The sequence below is a fragment of the Stegastes partitus genome, unplaced genomic scaffold (genome assembly GCF_000690725.1).
Source record: "Stegastes partitus isolate 25-593 unplaced genomic scaffold, Stegastes_partitus-1.0.2 Scaffold100, whole genome shotgun sequence".
In the NCBI taxonomy this organism is placed as follows: Eukaryota; Metazoa; Chordata; class Actinopteri; family Pomacentridae; genus Stegastes; species Stegastes partitus.
Window position 1 is genome coordinate 214,793 of NW_007577831.1, and position 24,816 is coordinate 239,608.

General features: G+C 37.1%; 1 protein-coding gene across 3 annotated transcripts in view; it reads right to left on the minus strand.

The window, feature by feature from the left end:
• Positions 1 to 24,816, minus strand: part of lpp (LIM domain containing preferred translocation partner in lipoma) — a 191,475-nt gene that overhangs the window by 142,640 nt on the left and 24,019 nt on the right. For all 3 annotated transcript variants that reach the window (XM_008277529.1, XM_008277530.1, XM_008277531.1), the window contains one exon: positions 16,138 to 16,183. The gene's annotated coding sequence lies outside the window, so the exon portion shown is untranslated. The remainder of the gene's footprint in view (positions 1 to 16,137; positions 16,184 to 24,816) is intronic.

A 24,816-nucleotide genomic window follows, 5' to 3' on the forward strand; every position in this document is an offset into this window, starting at 1 on the left:
AGAACCTAAAGACACAGCAGTTAATTCAGCATTTGTGAAGATATGTCTAAAAAGAACTAAAAAGTCAACCTATTGTTGCCTCAGATGAAACGTTATCCTCTAGGAAACATGAATGTATGTACAAAATGTATATATAGCAGCTATTCTCAACTATCTCTATCAATTACGGCATGAAGGCCCCAAAAAAAGGCCAACTGACCGACAACCTAACACATCATCATTCCTTGTGACACACCATAGCACTCAGGTGTAACCAGTGTTTAAACTCTATCCTTTTAATTCTGAGTGTTCATCAAAAAATACTGTGACTGTAATTAAAGCAAGTCAAAACCAATACATTGATGATAAAGTAAAATTAAACCGCAAAACAAATGTCAGGCATATGTTTGTCACAGAGTCACATTTTCTGTCCACTTAAAAGCAAAAAGTTTATTTTCCAGCTTTCAAGTAACTTCAGTCAAAATAATTCCTGGTAAGTTCTGGATCCTTATCGAAATATTTTGTGTTTAAAGGCCTTGATGAACTATTTTCAGAGCGGAAGTCCTAAATATGACAGTTTTGTACTGATTGTTAAACTCTGGATGGTTTTAACAAACCCAATCTTTAGTTGCTTCTTATTAAGTCATAAATACAGTGAAGGCTGACCCAGTCTCTCAAAAAAATGTGGAACAGCTGCTTTGGTCCGCAGCACAAAAAGTATTATATTCACAAAAAAAGATTTGAATTTTTCACAATTTCACAACCCTAACTGTGAAACTAATATGGTTTTAAGTTGTGGACCAACATGACGGTTACACATTTTGGTGTGAGACTGTTAACAAAGTTCTTGGGGCTTTAAAAGAAGAAATTTACTGCGACCAACATATCATTCTTAACTGTTTTATATGCCAAAAATGCAGAGCCTGAAGGTTTGGGTTTCAGTAACAAACACTGAAAATCTCCCAAAACTTTACAACCAATGGATTTTTTTTTTTCTCCTGCTTGCTGTATTTCTATATTGTCTACCTTTGTATTTGTTGCTTAATGCTTTTATTGCTTTGCTTTTATCCTGTGAAGAGTCTTTGAGTTCTTGAAAAGCGCTATACAAATAAAATGAATTATTATTATTATTATTATTATTATTATTATTATTATTAGACTGTTTAAATCGTTAATGGTCCTTATTTGATACTGTAAAGAAACCTACAATACAATACAAAGTCTTGCTCCTTCTTGTGATATCGTCTATGTAAGTTCCATCTTCTGTAAGTTTATGCTCAACCCTTTAATTAGCATCTCATATGTCATGTTCTAACATACTGCACTTCTGTCTACAGCAAAATAAATGATGTGTGTGATCCAAACAGCCTCTCTGAGCAGCTTACGGGAGAACACTGGTCCTTGCCTCCAAAAATGCCAGACAGCTCTAGTGTGCCTATGATGGCCCGAAATTAAATCAAACTATTAATCCAGAAACTACAGAGGTGACAATGAAGGGCCATTATCCAACAGTGGCCCGTAGCTACAAATGTCACTCTCGGATAGGTAGCTAATAAGTGCCTTTGGTTTTGGAGAGGATTGGGGCAAAGTCAACAAAGTAAAGCTTATCTGGGAGGGAACAACAGTGAGTGAGAGTAGCAGCGGACTTGCCTTGGAAAGATAAAACATCACATCAAGCCATCATTAATTGGCCTCATTTGACAGGCACTATCCCAAGGCTTCTTATCACAGCAGAGGAAATGCTTATCATACAACAGGAGGACTTTTTTTTTTTTTTCCTGTAACTACCTGCAAAGGCTGGAAGAGGCGAAAAATGGTACCATCTTCAACCTTGATGTGTTAATTGCTGCCTTTCATTTAGGAAATGAGCACTTGATGTGAAGAAGTGACTCTGAGCAGGGTCTGCTGGTTGGCTGATACAGGAGGAGTACAATAGCTGACTTCTCTGTTTTAAATATATTTGTTCACAGTGGTGGAAGCAGTCTTTCTAAAGATATATGATAAAGTAAAACGGTCAGAAGCGACAGGACTTGGACTGCAGCGCACATGCAGCTGGGCGTTTAAAGGATAGTCCGCAACGTGAGGCTAGGTGATAATTAAGTTGACTGGGGTTTCTCGGAAGAAAAAAAACACACACACACACACAAACAAAGACTCTCTAAAAACTTTGTGAGACGTAATTTATGAAGACAGACTGGAATCTTCATCTCATGAGAAAAGCATGAATTGGAAGAGGACACATTTTAAGGTTGGACAGAGTTAATTATGATCCTGAGCTCACAAACAAGTCAATTGTCTGGCTGTACGGCTGTAACTGCTCGGTTGGTGAAGACTCGAGCAATGAAATATGATAAAAATGAAGGCAAGCTTGCAATTTGGGGATCAAACTGTCAGCTGTGTGTGTCTTTATAATTACATGTGTGTGGTGTAGGAGCTGTAAATCAGTTTTGAATGCATGTTTATTTAAAACTTATGAAGATTGGGATGGATATGGTCAGGGTTGGGAGGGATACTTTAAAAATGTATTCCGATACAATTACTAAATATCAGTTAAAAAAATCAAGTACAATTGAATCAAAAACTGCTGACTGTTTAACTGACAACATCAGTTTATCATTTCCTAAACGTTAAAATTACACATGTAATGACAACTTATCTAAGTACATCTTACAGTAGCTTATCTTACGTTTTCATTGTGACTCAGTTACCTGCTGCCTTATTTTAGAGAGGTCACATTCTTCAAGTAGTTATGTGAAGCATCCATTCACTAGTGCAAAAGGACTGTATGTGTTTAAGTGTTCTTATCACTGGTGAGAAAACCACATCCAGGGCCTGGGGAGGAACGGTACGCATAGAATGGCATTACGTACTGGGGCTACACGAAAAGGTCATTGCTGTTAATGTGAGAGGGGAAAAGTCATAATTAGATTGTCCATATATTTACTTAAAATGGGAATTATTAGCAAGATTACAATCTCAAAATACATCTTTAACTTTCTGAAACCTAAAATCTGCAGGTGAGTTTGAAAGGCATGTTAGCTTTTTTCAAAAAATGCTTCACAGTGTGCTTTGTTACAGTGGTGGCTTCTGGGTAAATGACATGACTGCAAAGTGACAGCAATGCTAGATTAACTAAAAGAGTGAAGATAATTATACAAATTTTAAGCCATGTCAAACAAGAGAATCAGTTTGCAATCAAATACATGCAAGCACATATTCCTATAATGTAAACACAGCATTTCTGTTTGCCTCTCAATTGTCACAACAAAAGTTTTCAACCTCTGAGTAGCATTTTGACATCTAATAAACGTTCTGATACATGAATCCTTTACTTCAGTCAGACTTCCTGGAATGTATTTTAATCCCACCAGTACCTAAATCAACAAGCTCCACCAACACTAGCACTGCATTGATGCTTTTTAATTTTTATTTTCTTTTGTTTGATTCTATAAGGACATCTATCAGCTCTTTCCCACTACAGGTTTAAAGTGTCTTCCACCAGCTGAAGAGAAAAGTTCTCTGGGTTTAATTTCAGCCCAAGAGGTCCCACGAAATCGAATGCTGTCGCCTTTTTAATAACGTAGGAACATCTCATGCTGAAGTGGACAATCAGGCAGAACTGACCACGGATGCCCGACAAGCTCTCTAAAAGTTCAGTTCAGGGGAAGCTCCAGGTTATGAATCATTAAGTTCCCCATAGAGGAAAAGAAGCTTTTGCTACATTTCCTTCTTTCTCTCTTTCCTTTTAGCTCCTTTCTGTTGTCAACAGTACCCAAAAACTCCTACAAAACTGGGCTTCCCGAACATTTAAAGATTGTTAAAGACACGTTATGACAAGCAAAAAAAGACTGCTAGCCCCAGCAACACAGGCTACAAATGACTTCTCCCCTAAATGACACGCAATTCAATTTCACTCTCCAACACAAGGCCTACCGTAGCATACTTTTTTAACTTGTGCCACCTTAGGCTCCATTTTTTAACTCACATTTTCAAACACGGCAACTGCTGATTCTGTTGGCTTCATCTGGCTGAGTTATTATCATTTTAAACAAGACAAAAACGATTCTCCATTCTATGCTTTCCTTCATGTTTGCTTAAGAAATCAAGACTCAGTTTCACACCTTCCTTCTATCACAGCTGATCATCATCGGATTAATTACAGTAATTTCAAAAATAATCATCAGAACTTTAATATTATTGACATCAGTTCATAAGCTACATAAAAAGCCCCTCAACGTCAATAAATAGAATTTGCAATCAGTACAAAAACGAGCCTCTAACAGCGCCGGCACCCGCTCAATTCAAAAACAATATGCGCTCTCATGAAAACATCAGCAATTTAAATGAATATAATACCTACTGAAGGTTTTCAAGGCAAAAAGCCAGAAAGAATATAATGTTGTACTTGGACAGCTATAGTAGTTTTTCATTTTTTGACAGAAACTTGCTTTCATAATGGGTGCATGGAAAAAAAATAGCTCAATCTAAATTACGCTGGCATTAATTTTCTGTTTAGGTGGATGAAATCATTTTTTAGTATGTTTAGGTACCTGGAGGAAAAAGATCCTTAAGTTATATGCATAAATATTTTATATTATTATATAAGAGTGTAACACAAATGTAATTATTATCTGTTCTCTATACAAGGTATCTGAGGCAGAGATTTACTTAAAAAAAAATCACTTTCAGTGGTTGTAAACAAGACGCACCAAGTAACATCTCTCATAGCTCCATAACAACAGTGATTGAAACCAAACTGTGGACTGGGGAATGGAAAGCAAGACGTAAAAACAGACAAAAGTCACAGAAGGTATAATCCCTATACTGCAAGAATGGTGGATTAGCGGATTTCTGGATTCCTCACAGCTTCTACCATATGCTGCTGTAGTTACACCTTTCCTCTCTCACTCAGCGGAAACATTTAAGTCCCTCAGCAGATGAAACCTCATCAAAGATCTTCAAAACACCTCCTTCAATTACAGTCCCTTGGTAAGCTGCTATCAACACAAACATCAAGTCGCACTTCCACCAAAACACACTGAATTAGAACACTTGTGTTTCCTTTGGTGGACTCTTGAAAAACTTTGGTCGATTTATCATTCTGAGACAGTAAACGGGCATATTTCCCACTTAAGCGAGTCTGCGATTTCCAGCCCTTTTCATATCACAGGTATTGAGCTGTTATTTTAATGTCGAACACAGCTTATCCTCTGCTGCTAGAATGAGCACTGCACATCTATCCCCTTATTCAAACTTCTATTGGGTTTTGGCTTGGGGACATAATCCCTTCCCCGGCTCACTCACTGGCAAAGCCACATAGAATCAACTCATCAATAACACTTTGTTTACTGAATACAGATGACTTTGCTCAAGAATCCCCTTAGCACAGCACAGATGAATGAGTATAAGCTTGTGACAAATTCATCTGAGCTTTTTAAAATACTTGAGCTTCCATTTAAGCAATTGCAGCAGACAGAGATTTCACATCGCAATTGTGTCCAAATCATTTGGGCTTGGCCCGATGAGAGACGCAGACAAAGAACCAGGGTGCCTTACCCCTTTGTCTTGACTTGCAGGTATTGCTTCAGTTGAAAAGACCCAATGGGTTGGCAGCCACAGCGCCGTTTCCTTCACCCTCTCTATATTCTGCAGTGCTGGACTGCAGGACCACAGATACATAACAATGAGGAGCTTTAGGCCCGTAACTTCATCATGTCATACTGAGCCAGAGTTTCCTCATACTCTCTTTAAGGCACACAATACCAGTAGCTAAGCTCACTGTAGGTTTCACAGCCACTGTGGGAGAGTGGTACAAAAACTATCAGCACCAAAGAGCTTGTGACTGACTACAAGCTGATAATATATGTTTTAGGTATTTATAAAACAGTGACATTATTCCCTAATGTATGCCACTAAATGAACCTTCTGTGGATGGCTCTTTTTTTTTTTTTTTACAAACTTGTTCCATTTTTGGATTTATCTCTCTACCCTCTAAAGCCAAAAACCCTCCTGACACATGTTATATATTTTTAAAAGGCCAAAATTTATCATTGCCAGCAACAGCAAAAACAGGAAAAAAATGTTGTTCAGAACTGTCCTTCAATCAGTGAGGTGTGACAGGTGAATCTGTTGGAAAAATTTACCAAATATAAGCCTATAATCATTAGATTACTTCAACATTACTTTAAATATATCATTTAAAATTTAAAAATTCACAAACAAGAAGCCACTAAGCTGCCAACAACAGTGACGTCACAATAATTTGCTGACTTTTTGGCTGAACTGCAAGAGAAGAGACAAGGATGGAAACAAATTAGAAGAACTGAGTAGAAAATAAAACATCCTCTATCTATAAAATAAATGCAGCATGGCTCAAAACCAAGACACAGGGAAGCGAGTTGTAAACACATTGTCAGAAGATACATTCAGCATGGTGAAATATCTCTCTAGAGTTGATGTTTTCCCTGCATAGTCATTTTTGGCAACCTCAAAGATGTCTACGCCAACAAAAAAAAGAAATTCACCAGTGTTTACAGCATGACAAGAATTAAAAATGTAACAAATATTATGTTTCTAACGGTTTTGTTAACTGAAATATTGCTTACTTCAGCATAATGAACATTTTTGTTTATGAAATAGTCAGAAATTTTAGTAAAATGTATAGATTTCTGTCAAAATGGCAACAGACTTATCACCTATACTGCTAACAGACCGATCTTACTGTCACCCTCTGAAGGCCCACTCTAAACCATTTTACAGTGGATAAAATGGATGTTGTGCTTTAATTCTGCTGCATATAGTTTGGTAGAATTTCAAATTACACATTTTAGAACAGATTCAATAACATCCATGTCACTGACTAATTGTTATAAGGCTATTATTTTCTCGACTTTGAAATTCTGATTAGGGAGAAATAAAAATGCCCGTTTTTGATGAGTTTTTCAGATCTCACACTGGTTTGGTGATAGAGACAAGAAGGGTTGGTACTTTTTTAAACTCTGATCCACAGAGATCAAAGTTGTTCGTTTTCACAATCGAGCTGTTACTCACTGAAGAGATGGTTTTCAGGTGAACTTAATAAATAGGCTAGTCTGCCCTACCTTGTTGGTGGGGGTTGTTGGCATGTGATGGAGTCTGAAGAGAATATCTGCATTCACTATTCAGGGCAGAAAAGTGTCATACAGTGAGACTGTATTTTTAATTAGGCATAGGTAATACTCTTTTAAAAACATTCTTAATAGAGCATCAATATATATATGGCCATGGTTCCTTGCAGTTCAAAAAAAAAAAAAAAAACACTTGTTCCAATTGTGCAGTAAACAATGTGATTTTACATCCACAGCAGAAAACATCACGGAGAGATTTTCACCCACAGCAGATAAGGACTTGAGCTCAGGGATTTCTTTCAGATCTCTCTGACAAACATATTACAGCACAGACGTGTGTTTTGTTCTATAAAAATATTCTTGAAAGACTTCAGTAGAGCAGCAAGTGGACACAAACTGGACACAACTTGGACTTTCATGATACATCCGTGGATTGTTTGTTAAAAGAAATCTGATGTTTGTCCAACTCCTGAAGAAAAACAAAGTGCTGAAATCCTGCCGGGCCACAAGCATCTGTCCAGCATGAGCAGGGCTGCATTAAATGCTTTGGACCTTAGTCCTCATGCCTAGTTGTTTGGACTCTTACTTAATCTTTCACTTCTCCACTGCTCACTCTGCAGCACAGAGATGACCCTCAGTGACACCCAAAGAAGATTATTTGAAAAGCAAAGTTAAACTCGTTGTTTTGGGAGACTTTACGCTTAATTGACTGATGGCTACTGCTGTTTATTTGTTCCTGCTGCTTAAAACTAATCCAAACCCGCTCGCTGGTCCATCTAAAAATCCAGCCAGGGTATCTATGTCAGCCCTCTTAATCACCCTGGGGTTGTTTTAATCTAATCTCTCCATCTTAAGCACGTCTTATTTACTTGTTTTCTGCTCTTCACTTTCCTTGTGGAAGGTGATCGCAGCTCAGCTGTACATCATCCCGGGCTCCAGCTTCTCATGGAAAGCTGCAGTAATTGTTAAAGAACAGTCCTTTATTCTTAGTGCTTAAACATGCAGAATTGTAGTAACTATCAAACATATCTGCAGAGCTGTGAACAAAGACTACAATCGCTCTATCATATGCCAGTTCGATACACAATTATTTTCCATTGCATTGTTAAGGCGAGCGGCCCCTCCCAGCTGACAGAGCAGCATTGATTCAGTGAAACAGATATTCACGCTCACTGTGTTTGCATTCTAAATATGCACTCAGCTCTATGTGCACTAGCAACAAAGTTAACCAGCTGAATTACTACTGCGCTTGATAACTCAATTACAAAAAACAGAAAACAATAAATCTTGATTTTATCAGGATATTATCTTAATTCAGGACTGCACAAAGTTTAAATCTGGCTGTTGATTTAAAGCAGATGGCGACTAATGATCAGATCTGATATTTAGCATTTTTACGGTTATTTGTACTGTTTTTTTTATTTATTTATTTATTTTTTAATGAACTGCCAATAAAGCAACCTGATTGAAAAAGGCATCACACTGGCCACAATGCAGCTGATTTTATCTGTAGTCACTCTGTGGTCCTGAGCAATACGCACAGCACTATATGAGTTTGTACATTTTGGTGAAAAATACAGGATATAGCCCAGCTAAGAATATACAAATATCAATATTTGTGAGTTAAAAACAATCTGAAGATCACTTATCAACTGACAGGCAAAACATTAATAACAAGCTTTAGTCTAAATGTGCACAAAAAAATGCTAATCTTGATATGGTCACTTAAATTATGATATACGTTACACAACACGTCTGACCCAAAGTTTAAACTGTGATGTTGGAGGTTTTAAAAAATGTATGTGTGACGGCCATGCTTTTGATAGTATCTGATGTGGTAAGGCTCCATTGTATGTTTTAAATCTGCTACACAATGAATATTAAGTTGAAGCCTGACCTTTAAAAAAATATATCGCAAATCAAAACCTAATATCTGTCAGAAAAATCTTAATTAGACACCTCCTCCAAAACATTCAGCTCTTTTTTCAGGAATCAAGATCAAGGGGAGATATGCTCAAGATTTTATTTCTGTGGTTTGTTTTGTTTTATGTAGGAAAAGTACTCAAATGTTATAATATGTAATGTAACCTTGTTAATTATAAAATGTTCCTTCCGGTTGCGTAAAACAAAATTTTCCCCAAAAAATAACGCTGAAAAACAAAACTAAACGAGATTCCACCTTCCTTAGTGGTAGCTACAGCGCTGACTTATAACCAGCAGTCTTCATGGACAATATAACACATTTTTAAACAGCCAAACTTCTGGTAAATTCGTGGCAGTATAAGTAATATTTAATACAAAATACTTGATTTTGAGGAAAATGTAACTCTACATTAAAAAAAATCAAAAACAAAATCAAGTCTATTCTAAATAGTGTATTAAATATGGTGAGTCTGGTACAACACCAATTCACTGGTGAGTCTATAGGTGATTTGTCCTTATAAAAGATATCTAAATCAAACTATTTTCATGCCAATTATGCCAAATGGTCAGACGCTCCTCATTGACTCTGACCTACTGAGGTCAGACCAGTCAGAACCTCTATAATGAAGTGTGTTTTGTTGGGAGACAGAATAGAGGGATAAAGAAATGAAGAAAAGCAAGCAGGCAGGAAAGAAAAAGGAAAACAAGTCAGAAAGATTACCCTTGTGACATGACTGCACACTCAGCCTCATTCATCCAAATCTGCCAAATTTGATGTTAATGAGGCACACAATCCCACGATAATAGATGCGACTACACAGCTATCGCCGCACTCTGTTAAGCAGTGCTTATGAATGTAAAACATTTCAGGCGCCATGTAAGCAAAGACAACAACATCCGACTGCATTGTTTGTGTTTATCGTTTGCTCTGGACCATCCAATCAGGCCACACTCGTGTTATCACTGTGATGGCACCCTGTTGTGTGTAAACGTGCTGACACAGAATTAGAGCAATTAGTCACCATAAATACTGAATTCGACCTGGAATGGCAAAAATTTGACTGGAATTCGGTCAATCAAGTACACAGTTTGTTCTGCACAGCAGAATTTTTGGCAGAAGAAGTTTTCAAGACTTCAAAAAATTGCACTTTATTTTTTAACCTGTTTTCCCAAATAGGATTTCATCTACACAAGCAAAATTATTTTTTGGTTCAACAGCTAGTCAGAAATAACAGTAAATTTAGACATTTCTGTCAAGTAAGGTCACACAGATTCATTTTGTCTATATCGTACAGGAACAGCCAATGTCATGTTTTTGTAAAGTTACTTATTTGGGGTTCATTTAGACTCTAAAGAAATAGGAAAAGTTCTGTACACTTAAATTTTACATTAAAGCGAGGCTACATAGAATGCTCTACATGAATATTGTACACCATACCTATATTGTTTAGTTGATATGAGCAGCAAAAAGAATATTTTAGGTAACATAATGAAATGTAAGCAAAAACCAAACAAACATCTATCTTGGACGAGATTCTACATGGATTTTTTTTTAAGTCATGAAAGCTGTTTTAACACCAAATGCATACAGACTGTACTGCTGCAATTATCAGGTTGGAAAAACGCTAAAGAAAATGTAAGGAACAGTATGATTCAGAGTTAGATGTTTCCATTGAGGTGCTGTAATTACCTTACATACAGTAGGATGGTATTAGGTTGGACTGAAATGCACAGCCATTGAATGTGAGTGGAGACAACATAATTTCTTGCAGAGGCCGCCATAATATAATTTTCCTGATGCAGTCCTCCAAGAGTCCAGCAGAAACTGAAGGATTTATCCATTTACATAAAGTCCCCACACTCTGAAATGAGTCAAGGAAACCCGTTTGGCTACAGCTCTAGTCAAGCACAACAAAGAGTTAAGCATTTTAAATTCTACTGTGAAGCTAAACTGTTCTTGAAATTCAGCTGGCAGCCAGCCTCGCTAGTCATCCGTTGAGTTGATGTGTGCTTCAAGAATCTGGCCCAAACAGGCAAACTGTGAGCCAGGAATCCAAACAAACAGTCTGAGGAACCAAGAACCATCCCTGTTTAGTTAAGTTTACACCATTGCCGTGGACCAGTTGAGTGAGGTGGTGTCCATTAGTTTACTGGTGTGCTACTGTGGTGCTTTAATGTTGAATAAGATATTGAAGTTATACTCTGTATGAAGGGTAACACTCCAGGAACATAACCTAAAATGGATTTGACTACTTATGAAATCTCCAGCATTTTGTGTTGTTGATGCTGCTTTAGTTTCCAGAGGGAAGACTGAAAGGTTAATTTGATTACAAATACTTCTCTTTCTGTGAAATGACTCACCTCTCTGCTGTTATTATAAGCCCAACAGCTCTGTACTATAAATGACTTGTAGTGAAAATAGAGAATTTTAATAAATCTACATCATCAGGTAGATTTTTTTTTTCTTCTACTCTTGAACGGTGCCACACTACTATCTGCTAAATATGACTGGTGCAAATATAAAATAAGAAAGCAAGACATTAACATGATTAAAAATACTGTAAAGCAATTAGTAGAAACCTTGAAAAGATCACTCAGCTCTTTTAGTATGTAAAAGACAAAGAAATACCGCCACTGATGACCCTGACACATATTCTATCTGCAAATGCAGGCTCATAGTTTCCATGGTAATTTTAATATAATATAATATAATATGCGGGGAAGAAACACTGCCATAGGCTCTTTTGAAGAATACATCAACGTAACAAAATGTTAAAGGTTGATAGATGTTAACCAAAGTTGAAATTATTTCTCTATAAAGAATTACTCTTAGCTTTGCTATAGGGAATAAACAGCAATATGCATTTAAAGTCATTAATTACAATGTACCTATGAGAAGCTGTTTAGGCTGTAGGCAATAAAATATTGACTGAATGTTGAAATGGGTCAATAGAAGGGTCAGTTCTTCATCTACAGTGCTACAAAACTATAAAATATATTGGATGACATACAAAGTGGCACATAACTATGCAAACTATAAAAGTTGATCAGTTTAGCGTTATTTACATTTAAGAGCTACCCTACCGGGATACTTAAAATTGCAAAATTGTAGCTGTTTTTTTTCTATTATCCAAATAATTTATGCAAACATAGTATATAGTATATTTGCAGATGAAAAACTAACGCTCAATGTCATCTCATCACCAGATGTCATCTCAATTTATGCGATGAATAGTCCCTATCTTAGCTGCTCAGCCAATGTTAAGGTAACTTACATGAGCTAACAGGACATTGAGCTTTAATGACTTGATGACGTATCAATGCCCTGTAATAGAGATTCAAACTTTTACTTACAATCTGCTAGCATTAGTTCTTGGTCAGCACTCCACTACTAACGGGCCACCAAGACACACAGAGACTTCTGTGGCAGGTAATAGCTTCTGACCAGTGCTCATATTCAAACTGTTATTTACAGTCTGCTAGTATAGCTGTTGGTGGACTATCTCACTGTCTGACTATCACATTGGGCCAGAAAGTCGTATGTGCCAGAAGCTAAGACCATATGATTTTTGCAAAGACAGGGTCCTTATTTTGCTTGTTTGTTGTTTTTTTTGTTTTGTTTTTTTAAGTAGCAAAATAAAACTGTGTTCCTTGGTAAGTTTCTAAATGCAAATATGATGAAGACAGTATTTTATTATGCAAGAAAGCATGTCTAGCTAAAGGTACAGACAGCAGCTCATGTACTAATATGTTTACTGCATAAGAGCCAACAGCTTCATTCTAGAGCCAATCTAACTGGAGCACTGGTGCTGCCCTACATTTCAGGAGGACAATTGAGTGCAGCAATGTTGCCGAGACAAGACATCTTCAGGAGGTCAAGGGTCGAAATGCATCAAACCTTGTAACAGTAAATTTATGGTTGATTGTGATGCAGACAAAATTCAGAGATACAGAATGTGTACATATCCAAATGTCACTGTAAGGTAATTTAACATGGGCACTGAAAAGGAGATGAAGGCTAAAAGCAACATAAGCCACTGCTATAATAAACACAGATTTCGGACACCTATCAGATCAGAAAATATGCGCACTGTGTGCCTGCCTTTTATTATTTTTAGTTTTGCTGGTGTCTAAAAATTCATTACAAGGCCACAGTTTTGCCATTTTTTTACCTATAAAAAGCAGAAGCTCTTTTGTCTGCCCTATATCTCTGAGGGCACGGATAAGCGTATTATTACTAGAAGAATAAAAGCGAGTTAATGAAAGCTGCAGAAGGGAATGAAGCTTCTTGGACCACCTGTTCAACATTTTCATATTCAGTGAAGAAGAGCTCAGGTTCCCATATGAGCACCTTGCCATCTGTTTCAAAAATATATCTAATTTTGGTATTCAACAACAGTACATGCTTTACTAAGCACAGACACCACAGAGCTTATATTAAGCTAATTGTAATGTCTGCCTTTATGATTTGTGAAATTTCTGTGCAACTGTATTTGATGCCTATTATATTTTCCAATAATTACTGCTAGAAAACTGACTTCAAAGTGAGTGTAGGTGATCGAACACATGCACTTAAGTGACAGGTTTGAAAAACAAAAATCAAGTTTGCCTGTCTTCATTAGAATGAAAAACACACAAGCGTGACTGAAGCACTGATCAATCAATGAGTTGTATCTTTAATCAATTATACCGAGGACCATTAGCGTTATCAGGACATGCAAACACAAGTTTGATGTGGCTGTTAAGGGAGCTCTCAGCAGCTTATCAGAAATAATGCTCAACAAAAGAGTCAGCTAATCAGGAGATAAAGACAAAGAATCACTGTAGACTTAACTCATGCACCAAATGCATACTTAATAAGCAGCAAAAAGCTTGACAAGCATATTTCTTCATTAACAGGTATAGGTTTTAATTTTCCGACATACAAATTTGACTAGTCTTTCCAATATTCCATTGCCAACAGATGCAAACAGCTTTCAAGGTTATATTATTGACTATAGAATGGTGTCACACAAGGTCACTAGTGTTTATTTATGATATACAATATATTCATAGCCTTTACGTGGTCACGTACAACCACAATTTGCAGTGTAAGTAGGTTTCATTAACCTTTTCATTCATCCAATGTTACATCTGTACGAACAACTACATCAACAAATGTAAACCTACATACATCCAGAGTGTCATCGTGGCCATTGGTATTGAAATGTTTGAAGCTTAATTAAGAAAGTCATCACAATCTGAAAGCTGAGGATATTTCAGCCTCTTTGCTCAACATAATGTAACTGCTCTGTGAAGCTTATACCTCACTCCTTGAGCATAGGACTAAGTCACCCCTACAGTGAACTACATTAAAGTATGTTAGAATACAAGACACTCAAATCAGATCTCGCTGAAATTACCTTTAATTGGCAAAATTAACTACATTATAGTTCTTCAGGTGAGCAAAAAGTACAGCGACCCAAACTGTAATGATACAAAGCATAATGCTCTGAGGGGGTGAAGATCAGCTCATTTTCATAACAGCAATCCAGCTGGTTTTTTTTGTTGTGCACAAAATCAAGTTCTTATGGACCACAATGACCTGCTTTATTGGCCACTACACCAAAATCACAGCACATTTCCAGGAAAATGTACCACACTTCCAAGTAATCATAGAGTGGAGCTATGACAATCAATGACTTAAAAGCCTACACTAAATCATCAATCAGTTTCTATGCTGGAGGCAACGTGCAGCGGAACACTGCGATGGAGCTGCAACTACATGTGCTGGTTTTTTAAGGACTCAAGAGCAGAACAAAGTGGGTACTGCTTTTTTTTCCAGTATTTTAAAAACATGACTTTTTTTTCTTATATCCGTGGGTAATCAAATAAATCAAGAATGCATTGCGGGAACATTTACTGTATGTCATCAGGGCAACATCCTGCTCTTTCTGTGATGCAAATGCATTAAATAGACCATGAAATTTACTACTAGAAATTACTATATATTGAAAATTTATATGCATATTTGTAGCCATTAAAATTCCAAATATAATAACTGCAAGAAGAATTTATAGAACATTTATAAGTAAATAGACATATATAATAATGCAAATAAAAGAAATGCATATTGCAAATTCATTCCTAGAATTCAATAAAAGTGTAAATGCAGGCTCTTTAATTTATATCCCTGAACCCTAAAATCCACCAGCAGGTTTGAAAATGCACAAACATTTTTTTTTAACAATAATATCACAGCCAGAAATTGTGAAAACAGAGAACTGCTGGAAAAATAAATAAAATAACCACATCTAGGTTTTACATCATAACATTTCATCAAAATCACTTCATTCTGCATATCTCCATGTCCTCCTTAGGGTTCATTGGGTTAATAATTAGAATTTTAGAAAAACTACATTTCATAAGCTGTACTACAATCTGTACTTGTGGTAAACAAGCACAAAATTTGTGTAGGCCCAATGCACACACATGCATTTTAAATATTTCTGTCTGTTTCTGGCTAATTTCTGTCTAATACCACAAAATGTTTGAGGTGGTTAAGATTATTATAAGCCTCCACATAAAGGCTGTAGAATAAAATCTTTAAATCAGAACAGCAATTTATCAGCTGCTAATGATATTACAAACAATAAAAGAAATTTAGGGACAAAAGAATTAGGTTGTGGCTAAATGTCTGATTACACTGCTGACTGATGCGTTCGACAGTATTTTCTGTAACGCGTGAGCAAGACATGCTGCGGAGTCACAGGAAAATTGCAGATTGTATTGATTTTCTGCATTGTGACATGAAAAACATTAACATCACGGCAATACTGAGAGCAACTATCATAAATGATTTCTCAGCATGAGAGAGGTGATGAGAAAACAATTCTGTAGTTACTTGACAGTTACAGTTTGAGAGATCATGCATAAGAGATGGCTCCGAAAAATGCAGCAGTAACTTTGGAAGTTAAATATACAAAAAATTCATTAATCAATTGTCTACAAGGAAACAATCAGAAAAATCGAAAAATATTAAAGAGAATGATATTAGATGGAAACTACAGAAATGTTCATGGAGACCCCTCTGCTCTGTGAATGTATTATAGTGTTGTGAAAAGGAGAAAAAATTAGGTCAAGTACTCACCCAAATGTTGACACTAGGTGATGATGGGGACTACAGGATCAGACGCCTGAAAAGAAGCACAATATACATGTCATAAATAAAATTTAAAAATTAGCTTTCACAAACAGACAATACTTTTGAGAACAATGAATATGGACCAATTAAATGAAAATGTCCAATGCTTGGGTTGGAGCAGCTGTTTGAATGCATCCTCAGCGTCTCTGATTCAATTGTTTACTTTAAGAAAGTTAGCATTAAAGTGCAGCTCTAACTCCTCAAGTGAAACACTAACTTTTGACTGCAGGGGATAAATTCAAAAATGATAATTGTGACTGAAATTTCTATTTCTGGTGTTGTGAATGTCCTACATTCTGTTTAGATGCAGGTAAGGGTGGGGGTGGAATGATTTTTGTCTCCAGGGCCCAAAGATGTGTATTTCTCTTGCTGAGGAATGCTTTTGTTCTGATAAATTGACAGTGTCAGTTTCCCACATTGCCACAGTGTGGCTTATACTATAGGGAGCAGCAGTGGGAACACACATGCTACATACGATTGGCGTCAGTCAATGTGACAGTTCTTGTTTTTTCTTTTCTTTTAAGAGGGGGGGCCTATTTTTTCTAAATCTGAACTTCCAAGTCGAGGAAGCAGGAAGGAATAGGAATTAATACACCTACACTCCCCTTCTCCCTTTAGAATGGCAAAAATCTCTTTGTACTCACATCATAATTACTGGTGGGCGCCAGTTTGGGATTGTTATCCATGCCTCCTTTCTTTCTTTTTTTTTTCTTTTTTTGCAAGTATAGCACAATATTTTGAGAACATACAACTGACAACTAGGTCTTTTCTCAACTTCACTTCAGTTTCTTTACACTGTCTTAATGTCTAGTATTGCTTGAAGTGGCGTTCCTTGTTCTAGCATATGCTCCATATTTTCAGATGCGCCGTCTTCTTCAAGCACAGCGAGTAGCCGGACGTGGAGGGAAAGTAACCAGCAGCCGGAGTGCTGAGGGCACGTTCCTCCGGGAAAATGATGTTGATGAAGACGTTCTATTTTTCTGCCTTTTCACACAGCTTGAAACTTTGATTCTATTCGAAATCCAGTCTCAATTACTGAGTGATTTTTATGTGTTTACCTCAAAAACTGCCTTACTTTCCACTTTTAATTAGCAGTTCTACTGTTGAGTACTGAACACCACCGCATACTTTCTGTTGCCACAGAAACAAAAGGATTTTCTTTATTACTGTCAGTTAAATGTGCAAATTTGTCCACTTTTTAGTTAGTGAGACTAAGTGAAACTTTACAATACAGAAAAACCTGACAAAGTGCAAATACTTTATTAAATAATTTTTGTGTATAATAATTTTGAACGGCCAGTTCAAACATTCCAGCTAAAACAGTGGCCGATTAGTCATAATAGGCCTGGTACAAACGATTATCGATTAATCTGTCAGTTACCTCTCGATGAAATGAGTCATCATTTTGGCTGTAAAATGTCAGAAAATGGTGAAAAATTCTGATCAGTGTTTACCACAGTCCAAGGTGACATCTTCAAACATCATTTTTTGTCCATAACCCAAAGATTTTCAGTTTACAGTCAATGAAAAGTAGAGATTCTGTATATAACTTAGCTGTTGACTTCATGTTTAATTAATCAATTGCAGTTCTAACATAACATCGAATTTAAAACCAAATTCTGGCTGATTTTAGTGTCTGGAAACTTGGAAAATCCAATTTTACTCACTGTACACCTGTGACGTGGAATAACACGCAGACAACCTAAAGCTTGACTTGCTATTGTCATATTAAGGTTTCTAAAGGTTTTATTTTGCATTGAGCTTTTCTTGTATAATTTATTTTTAAATTTCAAATTCTTTAATTATTCATAATTTTTTTATCTTTTTAATAATTTTGCCTTTTAAATTTTTTGGGGCAATCCACTTTTCATACATTAAAAAGACAGTAGCCAATATGTAAATACAGGTGGTAATCAAAAGAGTGATGTCAAAATCTGTACAAAAAAAAGGGAAAAAAAGTATTTTTCTTCAGTATCTCAATCAAATTGAATTTATTCACACAACATTTATTTATATTTATATTTACTTTATATTCATTTATATCAGATTGCCCAAAGTGCTGTGCATTGTAGAGGACTGGCAACAACAAAAATAGGTACAGGAAAGCACATTTTAAACAGGATAAAAATCAATATTTAAAACAAAACATGTATATAAAACATTGCAACGCAAAACAGGCTGACAACTTGTACTATAAAACTAAAATACATATAAAATATTAAGACCACTAAGAGCAGCAGTCTTGCCATTCAATAGAGGAGGAATATTTGATTCGAAGACGAAGGCTATTCCAAAGCTTTGGAGCTGAAAAGTACGATCTCCTTCCTGTTACCCACCAACCTCGATTGTGAAACAGTTAAAAGCAACTGTGCTGAGAATTTAAGAGACTTGAAGGTGGAGAAGGAGCAGAGAACTTCTGAAATGTTCCCAAGGTTCCAACTATGCATGTGTCTGATGTACGCATAAAAGAACCTTTAAATGACTGAACAGTTTTGCAAATAGTTCTAGTTTATCTGCTGAAGTACAAATACATCTGCCAGTTAGTCTTCTGCCATCATGCCAAAACAAATGAAGTCAATGGAATTTTATCTGATGTTGAAAAAGTTGAAAATAAATGTTAACAAAAACCACCTATTTTCTACTGAAGGTGCAAAACTGTTAAAACTGTCCACTCTCCTCCTACACCACTATCAGCTTTCTCCCGTAGGTATCACCATTGAGTCCAGCCAAACCTGTTGTTTACATATGAACCATAACTATTTTTCTATCGGCTCGTGCAAAGTTGACAGAAAAAGTAACAGCTAGCTGGGGACCTTATTAAGTGTTTAGGAAATATGCCTCAATTCCTGTTTGCTTGTCTTGCCATCACCTGAAGTTGCTGCTCTGTGGTTTGGATACTGTATTCAGCCCTTTATTTACCCAGGGAAGATTTAGTGAGTGCTAATATTATGTTCAGTAACTCCATGCCTCACACACACAGTCACACATACTCACTTCTGGAGCCTTTTCTAACCCAAACAGCCTTTTATTGCCACATCCAGATTTTCTGAAAATCAGTTACCAAAATAAACAATATGGTACAACAAATATCTGACTAATTGCTGTTATTGTTTTTCCTGAGAAGTGGAAGAAACTTGTGCACTAAAATGTGATTGATCTTACAGTCTCTGAGTTACAGATCCAAACAAAAAAACAAAGGAGGTTCAGTGCTTCCTGTGCTGAGGCATCTGGGGAAGTATCCAGCTGAGAAAGAGATGTGATCTGGCCAGAAATCATGAAACACATGGTTCAGATCTGCTCACAGGTTTCTGTATGGCTCTCAGTTGCCAACTGTAGCCAACCCGGTGAATTTAAAGCAATGTAATGGTGCCAATATACTAGTACTGGCTCCATACCTGTAAGGCAGCAGTAGGCAAACAGCAGCTGAGCCAAACCAGAGCCTGCTGCAAAAACTATTTCACTTTCAAAGTTGTCATGAAGCTTTTGCATGACATTACTTCAATCTACTGTGATAATGTACATAAAAGCCTTGTGTACTGTAAATGCTAATACTGAAGTGACGCTTGAATATGGCTGTAACTGACAGTTATTTTCATTAATGATTCTTTTTTTTTGTAAGTTTTTTTTTTTTGGCCTTTGTGCCTTTATTCCATAGTGCAGTGCGAGAGAGACAGGAAAGTGGGGTAGAAGAATGGGGGGAGGACGTGTAGGAAAGGGCCATGAGCGGGATTCTAACTCATGACCTCCACATTGGGACTGTAGCCCTGCACATGGGACGCCAGCTCAACCAGGTGAAGAAGAAGGTTACTGTTTATTCTGTGGGGATAACTTATCAATGGCATCTCTATTGTATTGCATATGATTGTACTTTTTTTACTAAATGACAGCCAGTATGAGCCACTTTAAGAAAAAATCTGTCTTCAGACACAGACCTGAAAAACATCAGAAATCAATTCTATTCTTACATGATTTAAAAGAACTAAACAAAGTAAATAAACAAACACTGCAATTTCTCCATATGTTTGATAATGAATAGTAGAATTGGCCGATATCTGAACATTTTCCAACCAACTATCATCAGTCCAACAAACGGCAATAGCTAACCAATCAGAATCCATCTGGAGTTCACGAATGGTTAATATAATGAACAGCTTGGCATAAATTTGTCCAAATGTGAGGAGTACAAGCTAACACTGATAAATGATATGTTCCTACCACATAGCAGTCAACCTGGGAGACCAAACTCTTCCAATTAGGTTATTATAAGCATGTAAGGTGCTATGTTACCTTTCTATATCTACAGCTCCAAATCATGGCAGGCAGAGCTCTGGTTTTAGGCTGAGTGTCTTTACTGCAACCTGAACGTAGCTGCTAACCAGCCTTTACTTTCCGGACCATTGATGCAGTCGTGAACCTGGCCTTTATTTACTTTTCTGGGGCAATGAACACAGTACACAGCATTTGGATAAATGCTCGAAATAAATTCATGCCTACAGCAACTTGAACTGCCAGTTCCTGCTAGCGCTTGCTTTTAATTTCGCTTTACAGGTTAATTACACATAGAGTTTCTCAAGGCTAAATAAAATGACAAAAACTGCACTAAAAGAAATATTATTGGACAAAACCAAGTGCCAGTCGCCAACTGGAGTAGACATTTTGTTTGGTCTCTATACATACAAAACTTTGACTGTGGCAAGCTAATGATATTCATAATGTATTAAAGCACAAAGCCTGAGCGAGTACAAACGATGATGCATCCAGCCATCACACGCAGCTCTATCTATTGAACTTACAGTTTGGGAGATTAAATTTTACAGAATTATTTTCTGGGCTGTACCCACGGCTTTTTTTTTTTAGCTTATATTTGTTGATATTTTGTGAACTGGCACTATTACTGTAAACCAAAATAGCGAGCAGTAGTTCTTGTTTACATGGTACAGTGGATGTACAGACAGTAATCATTTAATTACTTACTTTAACTAAAAAACCTGATGATTGTCAATCAATTTCTTGAGATGAGGGTTGTCTTTTTTATATCTAAGTGCATTCAAGTATTTTCATTTCTAGTGTATCCTTGCAAGATTCTAGTCATGGTTTATATAAAAATGTGCGTCATACGTGCTACAATTTTTTTATGGCTGAGAGAACATGTACAGTTTTTGACACAAATTACAGCAATCAGGCACTAAGGGCTTTTAAAGTACAACTTAATTGCCTCCATGAGCTGTGTGTTAAAGCCACTGCGGCACATAAAATTCTGAAAGTGATAAAAGCTGGTAAAATTGAGGCAAACTACAGTACCTCGTTTCCTGTTGTTTTTAGAACACCAGCATGCACCTTTTCGTGTCACCTCACACTGCATCTCACTCTGTACTTCCACCCTACTACCGTTTGAAAACCTGTGGCCTAGCTAAGCAGTCACATGACAAAGAAATTAAAGAGGCCACAGTCAAAACTCCGAAGTAAAAATGATTTCAAGTGCAATTAATTTAGCTCCACGGATGTCACTTACAGCATGTGCCCATTCTGAAAACACTGCCTGTAGCTGTCTACCATAGTCTAACCTGGACTATCCATCACACTGCACACCCTCAGAAATATTAATCTTTTTTTTAATAGTCAAACAAAATGAGGCAATTTCATTCAATGCCAAATCCATTATGATAACTTAGGTTAAAGCATTTTCTATCTGGACGACCAAGGGGAAAAAGACAATGAGCTAAATACTCAAATTATCAAAACCATTAAATGTTCAGATAGAGTCACTTGCTATCAAAAACGACTGATCATCCAAGTACATTAGACCATTAATACAATTCTAAAGACCCACAATCTGTCAAAGAAATGTAATTTAGGCCCTGAAAAGGTTTTTACTCATCAGGTTATGATGGGCGGGATTGAAAGAGACTAAAAACAGGCGTACATGCACTAACTGGGGATCATTCAGCTATTTTTACATGCTATATACCTTTGAATAGTCCCGATGCTTTTTTATAACAGCTGACCCAAACATTCTTGTCATACAGATCTGGCAGATCTGACGCTGGATGCATTTCCTCTGTGGACACATGCTTTCTAAGTGCCCCTACAATGGACAGCTTGATTGGGCTTTAATGTTTACAGCCTGGAAAGGCAGACCAAGCCAATGAAAAATACATACGCCTGTAAACACCTTGGCCTTTTCCCTGAGCTTTATGATGTATTTATAACCACTTCCTTACAGCAGCAAAGTGAAAGGCAGGTTCAGATTAATTTAGTGCACGTTACCCTTTTCTGAACTAGGCACAGTTCAGTACCAGTGGGCTTACAGGAATCTGCCGGAGGGCAGACTCGAGTGCAGGGAATACCCTCGGCAGGAAACAAGTGGCTCATCTGCTGTACATCCGACCTGGGAACTATTCATACAAGCTTCACCTGGTCCAAGAACGCACTCACTTAGAGGTGAGCAAACGGAAAGCGGCAGAGTGACTTTCAAAGCACCAGTTTGAATTTTTGATTATACCTCTTGTTGGTGTAAATACACGCAGTATCACAGGGGCTAGAATTTTCTCAAGAATCACCATCTTATAATATTAATCTGCAGCCGCTAGAATTGAAAATACAGACCCTTTGTTACAAATAACACACTTCAGTCTGGGTCCTTGAAGAGGAGAGAACACAAAGTTAAATTACAGCTTTAACTGTCCACAGCAGCTTACACCCCCACTTCCTGTTTTAACTGTGGCTGTATTTGCTGTATTTCTGCAGACTCACAGTTTTCCTGTGCAATTAGAGATTATTAGACATTACCGGCCTAAACTGTCAGCTTGTTAACAGCCTTTATCGCTGTATAACCACTCGCCATTGTGGCCTAGTTGGACGCCACTTACTTAGGTCTTGGCAATAAAGCTGCAGAGTGAGGAAATGGTTGACCAATAGGTTTTTCATTTTTGTACATATGTTTGTTATTGCCTGTCGTATAACATGTACAGCAGTCCATGGCCAATACCAATGTCGATGTTTCAAGAGCAGTGCAGCTGATGGCGGATATATAATACCAACACCACGTTGATGTTGGTTTTGTTTGTTTTATTTTTGGATCAGATAAAACACAGCTATAAGTTATTAATAGCAACCAAAACGAAGGAAAATTGCTGAACATCACTAAACATCTGCATTGTCTCTGTTTGTCAAAATAAGTCTATACTTTGCACTACTTTTTATTCAACTTACAAAATGCATCAAATAAAGAAATGTTCACAAGTAATCAAAAAACTACATTTTCTTAATGATTACCTCAAAATGGAGATGAGTTGTCTGACTAAATAATGGATCAATCATGAGAGAGCAGGGAGCGGTATAAGCTGTCCTGGTTCCAGAAGAAAGAAAATGCCTGATTCTTCAATAAAAGACACAAACCTTTGTACAAAAAAAGGTACATTTTGGTAAGAAACATTGAATTTCAAGAGCCCAAAATCCTGCTCATGTCAGTCATATATAACACAGGAGCTTAACTTAATTCTGTTGCAAAAAAGCTCCTGCAATTGTGTAATGGATGAGGCAATAGTTAGCTTGTCCTTAAATATGTACTGTACAGTGTCTGAAGTATTTCATTTTAGCCAATTTAAAGTTGCCTTGCTGTAGTGGTGCAGTCTCTCCTGCATCCCTGTTATTCTTTTGTGTTGCTGGCCTAATTTTCCAGTTCGTTTCTCTAATTATACCTGTATGCATGCTGCAGACAGGTCATACAGGCCATACAGTATAGGGCTTCTGTATGTAATGTGATTCATAAATGTTTTGAGCCAATATGTAAGTGCTGTCCTTTTTAATGATGAGGCATTTGGAGGACTTGAACTAAGGCCTCGGTCACAACCAAACGCACGACTTTTGGGATCGTACATCCTCTACGAATTTTGGGTCCGTGGAGGCCGTGGAGGCTGTGGAGGTAGAGGAAAGGTTCCAAGGGCTCCGTCAGAAATGCGTAAGAGAGGATCAAGCCTGCCTTGCGAGTCGCACGTGAGATGTCTGTTCAATTGCAACGTGCAATTGCCATGGAAATTGTATTCACTTCTAAAGTTTGTCTTGCAACCTGCGTACATGGCACTTACTCACCACTTATGAAGAGAATGGAAAAAGTCAGCCACACTTGCCTCACGCACAAGGATGATGTACTGACGGCATACGTCAGTTTGGCGTGATTTTCAAAAAACAAAACAAAACAAAAACATAAAACAAAACAGAGACACTTTGGTGATCAAGTGATATGCTGTCTTGTAAATTCTGTTAACATACTGACAAGGTTTGAGCTTAAGGACATCCTGTCATCCCAGGCCGATAAAAAAATGTATTAAAGAAATAGATCCGGGAGGATACAAACTGATTTCAGGACAAAAGGTAAAACTTTATTACAAATGGTGATGAAAATAAATATGATTTCATGTTTTGTGTAGCACACACACAAATCCTGACAACTTGGCGGTGACAGCTCGCCTGCACTGTCACTGTCAGCTGGTACGAACTTCAAGCTGATACCGACCAGCAGCATCTCCAGTGAGCTGACCCGCTCCTCCAACGGAGACCTGGACTAGCTGTAACATTGTAACACTGTGAGCGTGTGTGTATGTGTGTGTGTGCGTGTGTATAGAT